Source organism: Aptenodytes patagonicus, chromosome 2 (genome assembly GCF_965638725.1).
Source record: "Aptenodytes patagonicus chromosome 2, bAptPat1.pri.cur, whole genome shotgun sequence".
In the NCBI taxonomy this organism is placed as follows: domain Eukaryota; kingdom Metazoa; phylum Chordata; class Aves; order Sphenisciformes; family Spheniscidae; genus Aptenodytes; species Aptenodytes patagonicus.
In genome coordinates this window covers 89801877-89817737 of record NC_134950.1, presented here as the reverse complement: position 1 = coordinate 89817737, position 15861 = coordinate 89801877, and the positions used below count along the sequence as shown (strand labels likewise).

General features: G+C 39.1%; 1 long non-coding RNA gene across 1 annotated transcript; it reads right to left on the bottom strand.

The window, feature by feature from the left end:
* Window positions 1-415: 415 nt before the first annotated feature.
* On the bottom strand, window positions 416-4598 carry LOC143157426 (uncharacterized). Its single transcript, XR_012994787.1, has 2 exons — window positions 4255-4598; window positions 416-1914 (listed from the first exon to the last, which is right to left on the bottom strand). It is a non-coding gene; the product is annotated as an uncharacterized LOC143157426 (long non-coding RNA).
* Window positions 4599-15861: the final 11263 nt, after the last annotated feature.

Here is a 15861-nt window from a genome sequence, read left to right as displayed (position 1 = left end):
TTCTTTTGTCCTTTTTCTCATAAAGTTATGAAATTGGATAAAAGAGAAGGAAAAAAAAGCTAAAATCTAATGCAGTCTAATTAAGCCAATTCTCTGTATTGCCAAAAGAAAAAAAGAAAAATGTAGACAAGAAACAAAGTTAGAATACAATAAAAAATAACGAGCTGAAAATTTACATTTGTGATGTTAATTCTGCTTTGGGATTTTTTGGGTAATAATATTAAGTGTGAAAACTGCAATTTGCATTTTGGGGTTTTTATGGGGAGCAGCTCATTTTTACTCAATTATCCAGCCTTTAGTTCTGAAGATCTCTTATTCCTGGTCAGAATTTATTTTACTAATCATTCCAAGCAATTACTGTGTATTGAAAGGAACAGAAAGTCTGCAGACAAGAATGTAATGCAAACTCAGAATCTTATGTTGCACACATTATGTTTTAATTTTTACTTTTTAATTACAGAGCTCAAGCCCACTCTGTTTTCTCTAGTCTTTCACCTTTTGTTCTCCTTGTGATCTTCCCCCTATAACTTGATACAGTCTTTCCCATCTAACGGAATGTATTTCAGAAACTTCATATTAAACTCTATAATCTTTCAAATAATTGTCTCTTCTTTTCCCTTTCATTTCTGGGCACAGCAGACATGCCTTTAATGTGCTAGACTTCTCTCTTGCATTGTGGCTGTGAACCCTTTCAGTGTCAGTAGAGCCTTGGTTTACTGTCTCTCATACCATGTCTTCCACTGGTGGTCTCTCTCAAAGCTGGTATCTGTTCTTGTTCTGTTTGCCATGGCAGTATTGCAGCCATAGTACTCCCAGGTTAGACAGTTCCATTGTCTTAGCGAAGGTCCATATTAGAGAAACTTTCCAAAAACATGTCTCTTGAATTATGGGCTCAAAATCATGAGGCACTAAAGCATCCTGGCACACCTACTATTTTGCACAGTTTATGGTTTATTGCTCCTTCCTCCAACAATGGGTTCTCAGTTCTGAATTAGGATGCATTTGGTTCATAGGATAATTCAGGTTGGAAGGGACCTCAGGACATCTCTAGTCTAGCCTTCTGCTCAAAACAGGGTCAAGTTGCACAACTGCACTCTGCATAGCCTGCTTGACTGTCCCGATGGTGAAAATTTTTCTCTTGAACTGCTTCTTAAATCAAATTATTTCTATCTGTATTGGGTCTGGCTGAGATGGAGTTAGTTTTCCCCATAGCAGGCCTCATAGTGCTGTGCTTTGTATTGTTAGCTAGAAAAGGTGTTGATAACACACCAGTGTTTTGGCTACTGCTGAGCAGTGCTCACACAGCATCAAAGCTGTCTTTTCAACATTCCCCCCCCTTACCCCAAAGGCCAGTAGGCTGGGGGTGGGCAAGATCTTGGGAGGGGACACAGCTGGGACAGCTGACCGCAACTGACCAAAGGGACATTCCATACCATATGACGTCTGCTCAGCAATAAAAGCTAAGAGAAAGGAGGAGGAGCGGGGGGCATTCCTTATTACGACGTTTGCCTTCTGGAGCAACTGCTATGCGTATTGAAGCCCTACTTCCCAGGAAGTGGTTGGACATCGCTTGCTGATGGGAAGTAGAGAATAATTGTTTTGTTTTCCTTTGCTTCTGTGCACGGCCTTTGGTTTTGCTTTATTAAACTGCCTTTATCTTGACCCGCGAGTTCTTTTCCATCTTATTTTCTGCCCCCCGTCCAGCTGAGGAGGGGGAGTGATAGAGCGGCTTTGGTGGGCACCTGACATCCAGCCAGGGCCAACCCACCACACTATCCCACTTGGTTTTCCCTGCTGTTGACTGACCATTCCCAGAACTCCTTGCCACTAGAATTGCCACAGAATTTCTGGTTTGTTGGACTTCGGTTCTCGATACTGATTCCAAATGAAAAAACTCAAGCCTGTGGTAGCAGTCTGGAAGAGAAAATGTAGAAGAGATCAGTTTTCTCATTTTCAATAACAACAAGGTAAAGTTAAGCTTTTTGACATTATGTGTAGTCCTTGTGTCAGTATCTGAATCAATACTTGTTTTGTCTTCAGCACCAGAAGAAGATTATTAATTATACTTGTCAATAGGTGTGAGAATCAGGGAAATATTATCTCCATGAATGCTTGTCACTGTGGATAGTAGGTCATGTCAAGATACACTATAAGACAACACAGAATTTCCATCTGTGAGCAACAGTATTCCACCAGAGCTCAAAGTGCATCGCTGGCCACAGGTTTATTCTTGTTGTTGTTGTTCCTCATAGCTGCAAAGCTCTGAACCTTCACTGAGAGGTATGTGGAGTTTAATTTTTTTTGATAATCTGTGTTCATTCAGAAGAGCCTAGGATCCATCACCAGAGAGCTGATTCATGTGGGATACTGTTCAAAAGCACCCACATTACAAAGGTATTCACACAAATATTATTGGGGTTAAAAATACCAGCTGACTTGAGGGAGCACATCTTCAGAATGAAAAGTTAGACTTGGATTAGATAATGTAAAGATATCTAAGTACTGGTAAATTAGCTGTTTCCTGATTCATGTTTTTTGGGTTCTCTTCTAAATTACCTTTCGTCTATCTTTTTCTTTCATCTCACCTTAGTGAGGGGAATCTTATGTACAAATACAAGTTAAATTATCATTGCTTACCAGATTTTCAGACAGGTATCTATGCATGCATGAACATATATATATAAAGTCAATTTCCCCACCCAGCCAAGAAGCCCTTATAGACATCTTCAGATCTGCATTATAATTCCTCAGAACCCCAATTAAAATTCAGCTTTTTCATGCTGTCTTCAAAGCATCTGACAATTGTTAAACTCACAGAGTTTTAAAACCACTGCCTAATATTGTCTCTGGGCTTTATTTTACCACCCCCAGCCTCCAACCATCTGTCTCACTCCATCTGTTGTCTTGTCTTCTACTTAGTTTGAAAATTCTTCGGATGCAAATTGTCTTCTTGGTTCATATTTGTGCATAGGGATCCTGGCCTCTAATAGACTTCTAAGTATTATGGCAATATAAATAATAGTAAGCAACAACTTCAGTTGTCAGTCAAGGAAATATACTGCAATACAGTTTGACCAAACAGAAGGCAACAGAACATTTACAGTATCTGAAAGACTTTATTCATGGGGCAATTTTTAATGCCTTATGTTCAACATATTTCTGTAACAGTAATTTTCAAATGTCTGTATATAAGCAGTAAGCATTATTACAGTGACTGCGCTGAAACTGTAATTTAGTTAGTAGGGCAATGCAAATTAAATCTCTACCAGTTTTCTGAGATTTTAAAGGTTTATTTGCTTCTTTAAGTTTAGAGCTGCTGATTCTTCTGGAAATTCTGTTTGTATGAGTATTGATAATGTAGTTTGTGGGAATACACTACACTATCAGCCTGAGCTAATCGCTGGAAAAAAATCTGGGCTCATGTTTGCTTTATATTTACCTTACTCTACCTACTGTTTATATAGTTCCTTTTATTTTGATCAAAAAAAAATATTAATCATTAGGAAAATAGAGTACTGCGACCCTCCACAGTTAAAGCCTGGTCAGATGTATCTCCATTACTATTTCATCCAGAGAGAGGCTGTCAGATTTCACTTTAATTCCAAGACTTCTATGAAAGATCACCTTAATTATAGGTTTCTTGGCATGGCATTTATACTGTCATTCAACTTGATTGATGCATATTGCTGAGTTGTCAGTCTAAAAATGTATTAAAGTTATTCTCAAAATGTATTTTCATTAACTATTTGCTTGTTATGCAACAGGAATATAAGATATGCCTTTTAAAAAGTTATTTCTTAAAAATAACTATACATTTTTCATTACAGATTTTGAGAACCTCAAATTTCTCTCACTGAGAACCTCTCCATGCCAAAACACTGAACCTAAGGAAATTGCTGCAAATTTATTCTTAGGTTTAGCCTCACAATCAGTGCATATATTCCTAGCTCAGCCTTCAAAAGCAGGAAACACAGGCTACATGAAAATGACAAGAAAATAAATAGTGTATTATCTTCTGAAGTATATTCTTATGTTCTAGCTTATTAGAAAATATAAAACTTTGGTATAGGGTAAGAAGTTTCCCTTGACCATATGACACTACTATTTTAGAAGAGTTTTACACAACTGCATATGTTGTAAATATATCTGCATATGAAAGTAACAACATTCAAGGTCTGTAATAATTGATGAAAATAAAGTAAATAATGAAAAAATGCTAACAAATAACATTTTGGATGGAAAAAAATTACGTACCTGTTGCTGCATTCTGGTGATGGTTTCGGATGATATTATGATGATCTTTGCTGTTACCATGCAACTCCAAAAATGCTTATGTACATTTTAATTTCTCTCCTGCAAGAAATATTCATACATAAAACCAGGTTAAAAAATCCTATAGATTATTACTGTTGGAAAGAAATAAAAAAGAAAGGAAAATGACTGAGCTAATATATAAATATAAAATATATTTTCAATAGATAATGTGTTGAAGTAACACATCCCAAGCCAGCAGTTATACTGGTTAAGTAACCAAAGTAGACCAGGCCATTATCTTTCTGAAAAATTGCCAGCCGCCTCAAAAGCTGTGCTAAACCTGCAACCTGCAATAGTATGCTGTTGGTGAAATGCTTTCTGTCTCATGGGTTGAACATTTGACTCACGTGATTCCCTCCGGCTCTTTCAGAAACCTGGTGCAATGATGAAGATGGCAGTGAATGCCAGCAAATAGAATTTACTTGGTCCTGATTTCAAATAAACCTGTGAGCTTGTGACTACTTCACCTCTAATTCTCTGTGGTAAAGGAGGGAAGGCCGAAGACCAAAGGATTAAAAATTTTTGATAATATAATGAAATGCTAACCACAGTAGAGTGTAGAACAAGTATATAAACATTATGAATGAGTGCCACTGTATTGGCTTTGTTATCTTTCAATTCACAGTAGCGCATCTGATTTTTTCTTTCTGTTTTTCTCAGTTTAATAAATGCCATGTCAAAACACTTTAGTAGACTGTAAAAAATATTTACAGACTTCTGAGTGCTAACAATATTACTGTAATTATCATAGAAGTGATGTACAGCATTAAAAAAATATTCTCATTTAAGAATTTATTATTTAAATAGTGCAGTTGAAAGGCACGATCAAGTAACTGCATAACACAGTCAAGGAAAGCAGAGAATCCATTTCATTGTGTAGGACAGTTAATTTATCTTCTTTACTCTGGAATCCTGCTTGTCACATAAAACTGTGAGGGCAGAGCTGAAGCTCAGTAACATAAGGCTTATTAAAAAATAAAATACATTTCAACCTCACTTTAAAGTGGTAAAATACAAATTAATTAGGATGCTGTCAAATGAATTATGCAGTTTATGTTTCAGAAGTGCTCAACAATTTTATGTGGACTGAGTTTTAGGTACCCAGCTTGAAGTAAACATGCAGTTTACAGTTATTATTTGTATGAAAACAGCACACGAGTTCAGTCACAGAACGTGGAACAAAATGTAGAGTTTCCACCCAAAGGGTAGATATTTTACCCCCCCAGCATCTTAAAAGTTCAGGCACAAGGTATTGGATCACCTGTTCTAACTTCAGGTATCTATAATGTATATACAAGTCAGTCATCGTGACTTTTTACAGGCAGTGGAGAAAAACAAGTATCTTTAGCATGATTCTCCTCAACCTAAGAGGCATGGGATAGATCATGTTATTTCTCTACATAAGTGGCAAAATAGTCTAACTGAGTAATCTGATATGACCTCTAAAGTAATCTCATCCAAAACATTTCAAAATATGACACCCTGAAATAATTCAGAAAAGATGAGCAAATATTCCTGAAAATCCTTGTAGTAAGATCATTTACCTTTAAGCTGTAATTCAAATGATCATCTGCAGTAGTTTATGATTAATTACATTATTCTATTAAAAGGAACTTGCAATCTAGTCAAAAGGTTTACTTGAACTTTTTAAATTTTTTTGCAGTTTATTAAAGGGATAGTGACTTTTTCAGCCTACCTTCCAGCACCTTTAATCCTCGGAAGCCCAAATGAGAGTAAGCTAAGCAATGCAAAAAAGCCCCCTGTTTCTTTATAACTCAATATTTGTTCAAGATAAATCCCCTTGTCATATTAATACATATTATAGAATATAAATCTGCAGTGACAATGATCTTCACCTTTGATGCAAGATTAAATGAATTCTCATATTTATTCTTCTAATTACATATTCCCAAAACATTTAAAGGTATAGACAAGTCCGTATACAGGCTTTTGACATTTTTTTTTCCTTTCAAAAATAAAATGCTGTCAGTTTTCATTGATGTATATGTCAGTCTTCAACCTGTCATCTAAATACTCTCCTGTTAGATTTATTTTAATCTCTGTTGATGACTAAATACATTATTTAGGTTTACCTATGATTTAAGAGCAAATATTGTCCCTTTTCCTAATGGATGAGGAATAAAAAAAAAAAAAAAAGACATGAAAAATCTTTCTAGGATGTTCACTGCCCCTATGTGCTGCTAAGTAAGAGAGCGATTACACTGCAAAATGTAACAAAAAATGGTCTTTCATTTTAAACAAAATTTCTAAGTAGAGTTAATTGATTACCAAACCATGTTACTGAGTGATACATAAAGAACAGAAAACCTTTGCATAAGAACATACAGGGGACTGGTAGAAGGAGGAGTTACAGATCTGGTAGCTTACAATGTCGATCTGCAGACCCATGGTTTTAGATGCAGAGCTCTCCTTTGACCCAGAAATACACCTGGGAAATGCTTAAAACAAAAGTTTCTGAAAGGCTCAACTGCTCTGTTCTTCTCCATTTCAGAAGAACCAGGAGACATAGAGGCATGACAGTTTACTCATTTTGAACTTTCCACTTCTTTAAGAGTGGAAACCACCTAACAATTAGTTTTCACATTATAGATAAATATTTTCTCTGTTAGTTTGTCTAATTCCTGTTTAGTTTATTATAGAAGATAATTTTAGAAGACAGAGGCTGTAAACTTGTGGGTTGTATTCTGCTGGGCTTTTTTTTCTTTTCCCCTCAAAAAAAAGATTTCAGTTTACAGTTTCATTTGGGTATTCATACCTCCCCAGATCCCTTGAGCTGGCACCTTGTTGTAAATCATGGTAAAGAAGAAACGTTTCAGACAATATTTTAGCATAGAATCATAGAATCAAAGAATAGTTTGGGTTGGAAGGGACCTCTAAAGGTCATCTAGTCCAACCCCCCTGCCATGGGCAGGGACATCTTCAACTAGATCAGGTTGCTCAGAGCCCCGGCCAACCTGACCTTGAATGATTCCAGGGATGGGGCATCCACCACCTCTCTGGGTAACCTGTGCCAGTGTTTCACCACCCTCAGCGTAAAACATTTCTTCCTTATATCTAACAAAAGTGTAAATCCACCCTCTTTTAGTCTAAAACCACTCCCCCTTGTACTGTCACAACAGGCCCTACTAAAAAGTCTGTCTTCATCTTTCGTATAAGCACCCTTAAAGTATTGAAAAGCTGCAAGAAGGTCTCCCCAAAACCTTCAGCTCTCCAGGCTGAATAATGCCAACTCTCTCAGCCTTTCTTCATAGGAGAGGTGTCCCGTCCCTCTGATCATTTTTGTGGCCCTCTTCTGGACCCACTCCAACAGGTCTGTGTCTTTCTTGTGCTGAGGGCTCCAGAGCTGGACACAGTACTGCAGGTGGGGTCTCACCAGTGCGGAGTAGAGGGGCAGAATCACCTCCCTCGACCTGCTGGCCATGCTTCTTTTGATGCAGCCCAGGATACGATTGGCCTTGAGGGCTGCGAGTGCCCATTGCTGGCTCATGTCCAGCTTTTCATCCACCAGTACCCGCAAGTCCTTCTTGGAAAGGCTGCTCTCCCTCCCTTCATCCCCCAGCCTGTACTGATAGCGGGGGTTGCCCCGACCCAGGTGCAGGACTGTGCACTTGGCCTTGTTAAACCTCATGAGGTTCACACAGGCCCACTTCTCCAGCTTGTCCAGGTCCCTCTGGATGGCATCCCGTCCCCTCTGGCGTGTCAACCACAACACCCATCTGCAAACTTGCTGAGGGTGCACTCGATCCTACTATGTCATTGATGAAGATATTAAACAGTACTGGTCCCAATATGGCCCCTGCAGGAAACTACTTCTCACCGATCTCCATCTGGACATTGAGCAGTTGACCATTACCCTCTGGATGTGAACATCCAACCAATTCCTCACCCACCAGACAGTCCACCCATCAAATCCATACCTCTCCCGTTTAGAGAGAAGGATGTTGTGGGGGACTGTGTCAAAGGCCTTACAGAGGTCCAGATAGACAACACCTGTAGCCCTTCCCATGTCCACTGATGTAGTCACTCCGTCATAGAAGGCCACTAGGTTGGTCAGTCAGGACTTGCCCTTGGTGAAGCCATGCTGGCTGTCTCGAATCACCTCCCTGTCCTCCATGTGCCTTAGCATAGCTTCCAGGAGGATCTGTGCCATGATCTTCCCAGGCACAGAGGTGAGACTGACTGGCCTGTAGTTCCCCGGGTCTTCCTTTTTTCCCTTTTGAAAAACGGGGGTTATGTTTCCCCTTTTCCAGTCAGTGGGAACTTCACCGGACTGCCACAACTTCTCAAATATGATGGATAGTGGCTTAGCAACTTCATCCGCCAGTTCCCTCTGGACCCGTGGATGGATCTCATTGGGTCCCATGGACTTGTGCACCTTCAGGCGCCTTAGATGGTCTCGAACCTGATGTTCTCCCACAGTGGGCAGCTCTTCATTCTCCCAGTCCCTGCCTTTGCCTTCTGCGGCTTGGGCGGTGAGGCTCCAAACACTTGCCAGTGAAGACCGAGGCAAAAAAGTCATTGAGTACCTCCACCTTCTTTGTGTCTCGGGTAACCAGGTCTCCCATTTCATTCTGGAGAGGGCCCACATTTTCCCTCGTCTTCCTTTTATCCCCAACGTACCTGTAGAATCTTTTCTTGTTGCCCTTGATGTCCCTGGCCAGATTTAATTCAAGCAGGGCTTTAGCTTTCCTAACCTGATCCCTGGCTGCTCAGACAATTTCTCTGTATTCCTCCCAGGCTGCCTGTGCTTGCTTCCACCCTCTGTAGGCTTCCTTTTTGTGTTTGAATTTGTCCTGGAGCTCCTTGTTCATCCATGCAGGCCTCCTGGCGTTTTTGCCCGACTTCCTCCTTGTTGGGATGCATCGCTCCTGAGCATGGAGGAGGTGATCCTTGACTATTACCCAGCTTTCTTGGGCCCCTCTTCCCTGCAGGGCTTTGTCCCATGGCTCTCTACCAAGCAGATCCCTGAAGAGGCCAAAGTCTGCTCTCCTGAAATCCGGGGATTGAGCTTGCTGTGCACCCTCCTCGGTGCCCTAAGGATCTTGAACTCCACCATTTCGTGGTCACTGCAGCCCAGGTGGCCCTCGAGCTTCACATTCCCCACCAGCCCCTCCTTGTTGGTGAGAACAAGGTCCAGCGTAGCACCTCTCCTCGTTGGCTCCTCTACCACTTGGAGAAGGAAGTTATCGTCGACGCATTCCAGGAACCTCTTGGATTGCTTATGCCCTGCTGTGTTGTCCCTCCAACAGATATTGGGGTGGTTGAAGTCCCCCTTGAGGACCAGGACTTGTGAGCGTGAGGCTGCTCCTATCTGTGTATAGAGGGCCTCATCCGCTCGGTCTTCCTGGTCAGGTGGCCTGTAGCAGACCCCCACCGTAATGTCACCTGTCCCTGCCTTCCCTTTAATCCTGACCCATAAGCTCTCGGTCGGCTCCTCATCCATTCCCAGGCAGAGCTCCATGCACTATGGCTGGTCATGGACATAGAGGGCGACACCCCCTCCTCGTCTCCCCTGCCTGTTCTTCCTAAAGAGCCTCTATCCCTCCATCCCAACACTCCAGTCACAGGAGCCATCCCACCACGTCTCTGTGATGCCAATAAGGTTGTAGCCCTGCAGGCATGCGCACGTCTCTAACTCCTCTTGTTTATTCCCCATGCTACGTGTGTTTGCATAGAGACATTTAAGTTTGGCCCCCGATGAAGCTGTCTTACTGGCTGGAGTTCCTTTGTGCTGCTCTTCAGGTGCTCTCCTGCTGACCTGTGTTCCTTCTCCAGGCTCTGGGCATCTATTGCTGGCCCTGGCATCAAACTGGTAGGAGTGGGATGGATTGAGGTTCCCCTCCCCCGACATCTCTAGTTTAAAGCCCTCTTCACCAGCTTGGCAAGCCTATGACTGAAGATACTCAGTTCCAGTGCTTCTGGTGTGTCAGGACTTTCCTCTTTGGCCTGCAGAGAGATGAAGTGGCTCTGCAAGGGCACCTCAGGCTTTGGGGGAAGTCTCTTCCTCCTGCTGGTCCTTGCCTTTGCAACTGTCCATTCTTCTGCATTATTGGCCCCCCGCTCCCTTCTGCGTGTGCCGGTGGGGGAATTTTTGGCTGTTTGGCCGTGGGCTCTGGGTCCGCTGCAGACTGCACTTGGAACCAGCTATCTAGCTCCTTTTCTGCCTCTCTGATGTTACGCAGTCTTCTCACCGCCTCCTGCAGCTCAGCCACCTGCTGCGGGAGGTCCTCGATCTGGGCACAGCTTTTGCAGGCAGGTCTGCTGCCTGTCCCTGCCCCAGGAGAGAGGTCTAGGCACCTCCTGCAGCCTGAGGTCTGCACTGCAGCCTCTCCCTTCAGCAGTTCTGTCTGCGTGGAGGCATCAGCTGCCACTGGGGTAGATGGTGCAAACCCCCCAGCTGGAGCCACGGCCTTTACCCTCAGACGAGTGCCCACCATTCGGCCTTGAGGGTCAGGTAAGGATGAGTGCCCTTGACCTGTGCCCAGTTGCTGGGTTATGTGTACACCGAGTCCCCACTTGGCCCATGGAATGCCTCTTCTTCAAGAAGTGCCCTCCCTGCACGCCCTTCCGCGTGAACTGCTGCGCAAATTCTTTACAAACTATTTTATAAGGATAGTGTATCTGTTTGATGATAGTGTGCAAGTGCAGAACCCTGAAGGTTAATAGATGCACCATGCTTCTCGGAGTCATTCCTGATGCCTCATCCACCGTGAATCCAGCTGTTTATCTTGATACGATATTGGGTCTCTGTGCATTCAGGAGACTGAAAAGTGTAATGAGTAGGATTACAATCTGAAGCGTACCAGTGTGTTTATGACATAATTGTATTCCAGGTTTTACATGAAATTGTGAAATTACTTCTGATTTACTTGTGTAGATATGACAGGACTTTTTAAAAAAAAGGAATTGATTGTTCCTGCTGGGCATAGTTTCTTCACAAATTTTCATCCACTTCCTTGGCTGCTAAGAGCCCAAAATGTACATCAAAAGATATTTTTTAGAATTGAAATTAATCAGAGGCCTTCAGTCTCTTCTCTTTTTCCAGACATTTATAATAAACAGTTAAAATGATAACTTTATTTTCAAGTCTCCTAGCTTCTCCAGCTAACAACACAGTTTCAAAACTAAATGTTGTCATTGGTAGATCTTAGTTTTCCCAGACCACTTGATTTTTCTTTAAGCAACAATCATATGGTAAGAATCTCTTTGCATCAAATTCTTTTCCCCAGTTTGGACATCATAAAATAATTTATGTTCTAATCTCTGCTTTTTCTGTTTGGGTCAACTGTTAATTTATTCTGTTAGTTATAGCAATTCTCATTAATCTGGAAAATTCTATGTCTATTTAGAATGCAGGGTGAGCTAAGCTTCATTTGAAAAAGAAATCTAAATCTTTGCTTAAAATGTAAATCCTGAATTTGCAAATAAAATATTAGATGGCACGAAGAATTGAAATGGAAGTTCATACTAAAATATGAAAACTTGCGATGTGCTGTGGTTACCCTAACTTAAAGAAGACTATTGCAAAAATGAAATGTCTTTGAGTTATTAAATAAAAGTTTTAGAGGAGATAAAAATGCACGGGGGAGACACTGGAAAGTTCTGGACTGGCAACAAAGAGAGGTAGATAAAAGATTGGGCCTTAATTGAATATCATGGAAATACAAAAAACAATTATTATTAAAAATAGAGATAGCAAAAAAAAGAACAGATAAAGACAATTGGTTTTTTTCTGTATCAAAAGACACAACCTTTGGAATTCATTGTTACAAGACATTAGAGTTCTATTGCTTACAAGGCTCATAAACCAAGACTTTTATACTGTACAGTTCTGTAACATCCTAGTTGATAGTAACCGAAGCAAAATACCGTATCAGAACACATTTCCACAGTGTTTACAAGGAAAAACTGAGGCACAGTAGCAAAAAGAAAGGGACTGTTACAATATATTTTCATAGTTCAGACCTCAGGTAAGAAGAGATGACATGAATGCTTACAATGAAGGAGTTCACTGAGCTTTTTTTCCTATGATTACATTTAAATAGTCACTTTTTTAGGTAACCGGAAAGGGAAAATCCATGTTTTGCCAAAGCCAGTTGGACTTTTGTGATTGGTTCTAGTGGGGGCAGACTTTCATGTTCATTGCTTTTACTGGAAACTTCCATGAAAGTTAATCCATAATGGTAATGAAAGACTAAAAAAATAGTGAGAAGAAAGGGATTCTTTTCTATTTTCCATGTATTATTTAGTTATTGGACTTTAATTAGAATGTTTTGGTGTATCCATTTGACATGTTTATGTACTTGTTAACTTTAGGAAAGGAGGAAAGGTTATTACATTTCAGTAATATTTAAGATTGCCTTCTGCTTATATTTTTTTTTTTAATTAAGATCAAACCTATCTTATATGTAATCATGCCACATAGTACTCAGTTAGCATCATTCAACCAAAAGTAGATGATATACTTATTCATCTTGTTAGATACCTGATGGGTTTTTTTCCTTGCAGTTTAAATACTCTCTATCATGTTTCATTCCAGTAAGTGACTGCTTTCTACATGAACTTCACTTTGTTTTCCTAAATAAGCAAGGGTCTTTCCTAAACAGATCATTTTTACACAGGGGATGAATGTATCAATCTTATGTTAGCTCTTTTTTTTTTTTTTTTTTAATTAATTAATTAACCTTTATGGTACAAGAACTCCAGATTTTAAAACAGTTTTTGAAGGGTAAGGAAAATAAGAATCAAGTAGTATGTAAATTAGGCAGATTGAACAAGTCCATGAAATCAAACTACCTGGAATGAGATCCCAGGTTTCAGGAATATTGATTAATCTATTTGATTACTCCAGCATATTAGTCATCTTTAATTTTACCTCTGATAAAGAAATAGCGAATCTATAGCAAATTTAAAATAGTGAAAAATTAACTGAATTAATTTGGAAAGTATTTTGTCAAGTGTCTTTGGAGGGTGGAAGAAAAAAGAGATTTCTTACAGGATTTTTTTACTTGTTTCTAGATAGCAAATAATTTAAAAAGTTACAGTTTAAATGTCATAGATTTTTTCCTTTGATCTATTTACAGTAATATAAAACCCAGTTATTTTTTAAAATTTTAAAGAGGATTTTCCACTTAAAGCTGCGCTAATAACATGAAGTGTCTAGGAGTCTTTTAAATGCAGGTAGGACAAGGCTTTATCTACCATTGCTGTCTAAGAGACCATATAAATTTGATTCTATGTTCTCAGTTTTTCCAAAATTAAACTTATCCATCAGTTATTGGGCTTGACTGTATATCCAGTGAAGTCATAGGTAAAGTCATTACCTTAAAAAAGCCCTTATTTTGTTAATTGCTTTCGGCTGTATTTGTTGAGCTCCTGCCAAGATGCTGACATAGATCCCAGTCAAACAAGGAGTTTAAGTCTGTGCTTGAGTCTAAGCACACAGTTTTATCTAATTAAAATTCAAGATGAATGTGGCAGACTACCAGCCTTCAGTCTTAATACAGTTGGAATTCATAATTGGATCAGAAGGAATTATGCTTTCAATAACAAAAATATCAGTCCTGAGGGATGGAGGTTTGATGTTATCCTAGTAACAAAGAAACGGAAAGCTTTGACCACACCATAGAAATAAGTTTTATTCCTGAAAAAAAACTTTTCTGTAGTATGAGAAAGTCCAATCATGTATTCTGAAATCCTGCCTATATTGCACTCAGCAATCCTTTGACAACTTCAGTGAAACAAGAACATCATTCTTTTTGGAATAAGAATCTGTTACAGAATGATTCTGGTATAGGGCCGTTACATACTACAGAATACATAAAATCCAAAGTTTCACTAAGGTAGTATAAATAGGTGCCTATCATTCTCTCTCACATAAATACTTCTGAAGACCACAGAGAAGTTTCTCAGAACTTTCTTTGTTTCTTAGTGATTTCCTTCCATAGCTTTATTTTTTCTTTCAGGGAATATGGATGTTATTTTTCACACTGAATTCTGATTAATTTGTGGTTGACTAAGAGGTAATGCATATTCTGATCTTTTATAATCACCAATAAAAGTGGAAATAATATTTTTTAGATTATTATTATTTAGACCTAGGATTTAGGTTACCCTTACATGCTAGATCAGCCGTCCTTAACTCACCATCTGAAAGGACACTCTGTTATGAAAAAGGGCACTGAATAGCAAAGCAGGCTTCAAGACTTTCTCAGTTCTACTCTGCTCTGATACTGGTATCCTTGTAAGCCTGGGTAATCCATCTGCATATTCAGCCCTTCTTGTAAAATGTAAGAGGCATAATTTATTCACAAGGGTTGGGTTAAAACATTGTTTTACAAAATACTACATGAGAACTCTCTGTTTTAAATTTAAGCACTCCAAGGCATTATATATGCAAAACATTAAATAAAAGTTGAGCTGGCAGCCAGCACTGTTGTATGGATTTATCCTAAATTCCCATGAGTATGCCACAACTGGGTACATGTTTTTTATTTCTGCTATAAGAATTATTAAAAGAGTATTTTTGTCAATAAACAGTAAAGTAGCAGTGTCACCCAGCAGACACCTTTAATGAAATTTTGCTTGGTGCTAGGCAGCAGGTAGAATTACTTACAATAAATATCTTACAACTTTCTCTCTCTCTGTCCTTTTAATGACACTCACCTAATAAAGATAACACAAAGTATTGATAGCTATTTAGTAGAGTAAATGTCCCAGAAAGTGTTCACTGTAGAAAGTAAAAGCCTGATATAAACTTCAATGAACTAACGGGAAGAACCTGTTTAGAAGGCTGGATCAGCATTACAGTTCTAAGAAAACATTGCCTTATTCTGGAATAGTAGAATTTTGGATTCTGAAGGTTGGGGAAACAGCCTCTCCTAAATGTAATTTAATTTTTAAAGGTTTTCTGAAGGTTCAATGTGGATTTAAGATGAAGAATTTCAAGCCTGCATAGACATAAATAAAATATGTTCCTTAATGTTTGATCCAAGAATATTTTTTCTTGTCAGCAGAAAAAAAATTATCATGATTCAAAGAAAATAAAATGACTGATATGTTCAAACTAGCCTTCATTCAAATCATACTGTTTTATCACCACAAGTCAGAGTATTTACTGTATTTCTGTACCTCGTTTTTGCTTTTATATGAGATTATCTAACACTGATTAAGCAGCTTCATTTATAAATTCTGCTTGGAATCTGGTATTTAGAGGTAGGCTTCCTTAAATGGTTGTAATTTTAATGTTTCTCATATCAAGCTTTTATTTTTCTTTTAAGCTTTCAAAATTGAATTATTTGAAAAGAGCTGTTGATGCATAACATCAAATTTAACTCTACCTAATCAAGTACAAACACACAAACTTAACAAGGAAATAAAATAAGAACACTTACCAGCTCAGAAAAAAATGTGGGTGAAATGAATTAATGGCCAAAGATTTAAAGTCACTCTCTGGAACAGGAAAGGAACAGAGAATCCTACATGGTGTTGCCAATCTATAAATAAGCAATTAAATTTATTGGCTAT